Source organism: Xylocopa sonorina, unplaced genomic scaffold, assembly GCF_050948175.1.
Source record: "Xylocopa sonorina isolate GNS202 unplaced genomic scaffold, iyXylSono1_principal scaffold0328, whole genome shotgun sequence".
Taxonomy (NCBI): Eukaryota; Metazoa; Arthropoda; class Insecta; order Hymenoptera; family Apidae; genus Xylocopa; species Xylocopa sonorina.
In genome coordinates, this window is record NW_027490399.1 from 51,494 (window position 1) to 53,787 (window position 2,294).

Below are 2,294 nucleotides of genomic sequence, written 5' to 3' on the forward strand. Positions count from 1 at the left end.
ATGAGATGCGATATCGCGTTTTAAGAAGCATTAGAACTCTATTGCTACGATACGTAGACATCTGCAGACGCTATTTCCTTGCAAGGATGTGTCGCTTTCACATTCATATGAAGTGTAGACGAGGAATACATAACACTTCGCAAATCATATTATATCTTACCATGAAGCATAGAAATGAGATGCGACATCGCGTTTTAAGAAGCATTAGAAATCTATTGCTACGATAGGTAGACATCTGCAAACGCTATTTCCTTGCAAGGAAGTGTCGCATTTACATTCATATGAAGTGTAGACGAGGAATACATAACACTTCGCAAATCATATTATATCCTACCATGAAACATAGAAATGAGATGCGATATCGCGTTTTAAGAAGCATTAGAAATCTATTGCTACGATAGGTAGACATCTGCAAACGCTCTTTCCTTGCAAGGAAGTGTCGCATTAACATTCATATGAAGTGTAGACGAGGAATACATAACCCTTCGCAAATCATATTATTTCTTACCATGAAACATGGAAATGAGATGCGATATCGCGTTTTAAGTATCATAAGAACACTATTGCTACGATACGTAGACATCTGCAAATGCTATTTCCTAGCGAGGAGGTGTCGCATTCACATTCATTTGAAGTGTAGACGAGGAATACATAACACTTCGCAAATCATATTATATCTTACCATGAAACATGGAAATGAGATGCGATATCGCGTTTTAAGAAGCATTAGAAATCTATTGCTACTATACGTAGACATCTGCAAACACTATTTCTTTGCAAGGAAGTGTCGCATTTACATTCATTTGAAGTGTAGACGAGGAATACATAACACTTCGCAAATCATATTATATCTTACCAAGAAACATAGAAATGAGATGCGATATCGCGTTTTAAGAAGCATTAGAAATCTATTGCTACTATACGTAGACATCTGCAAACACTATTTCTTTGCAAGGAAGTGTCGCATTTACATTCATTTGAAGTGTTGACGAGGAATACATAACACTTCGCAAATCATATTATATCTTGCCAAGAAACATAGAAATGAGGTGCGATATCGCGTTTTAAGAAGCATTAGAACTCTATCGCTACGATACCTAGACATCTGCAGACGCTATTTCCTAGCAAGGAAGTGTCGCATTTACATTCATTTGAAGTGTAGACGAGGAATACATGACACTTCGCAAATCATATTATATCTTACCATGAAACATAGAAATGAGATACGATATCGCGTTGTAAGAATCATAAGAACTCCTTTGCTACGATACGTAGACATCTGCAAACGCTCTTTCCTTGCAAGGAAGTGTCGCATTTACATTCATTTGAAGTGTAGACGAGGAATACATAGCACTTCGCAAATCATATTATATCTTACCATGAAACATAGAAATGAGATGCGATATCGCGTTTTAAGAAGCATTTGAACTCTACTGCTACGATAGGTAGACATCTGGAAACGCTATTTCCTTTCAAGGAAGTGTCGCATTTACATTCATTTGAAGTGTAGACGAGGAATACATGACACTTCGCAAATCATATTATATCTTACCATGAAACATAGAAATGAGATACGATATCGCGTTGTAAGAATCATAAGAACTCCTTTGCTACGATACGTAGACAACTGCAAACGCTATTTCCTTGCAAGGAAGTGTCGCATTTACATTCATTTGAATAGTATACGAGGAATGCATAACACTTCGCAATGAATATTATATCTTATCATGAAACATAGATATGAGATGCAATATCTCGTTTTAAGAAGCATTTTAACTCTATTGGTACGATACCTAGATATCTGCAAACGCTATTTCCCAGCAAGGAAGTGTCGCATTTACATTCATTTGAAGTGTAGACGAGGAATACATGACACTTCGCAAATCATATTATATCTTACCATGAAACATAGAAATGAGATGCAATATCGCGTTTTAAGTATCATAAGGACACTATTGCTACGATACGTAGACATCTGCAAACGCTATTTCCTAGCGAGGAGGTGTCGCATTCACATTCATTTGAAGTGTAGACGAGGAATACATAACACTTAGCAAATCATATTATATCTTACCATGAAACATAGAAATGAGATGCGATATCGCGTTTTAAGAAGCATTAGAACTCTATTGCTACGATACGTAGACATCTGCAGACGCTATTTCCTTGCAAGGATGTGTCGCTTTCACATTCATATGAAGTGTAGACGAGGAATACATAACACTTCGCAAATCATATTATATCTTACCATGAAGCATAGAAATGAGATGCGACATCGCGTTTTAAGAAGCATT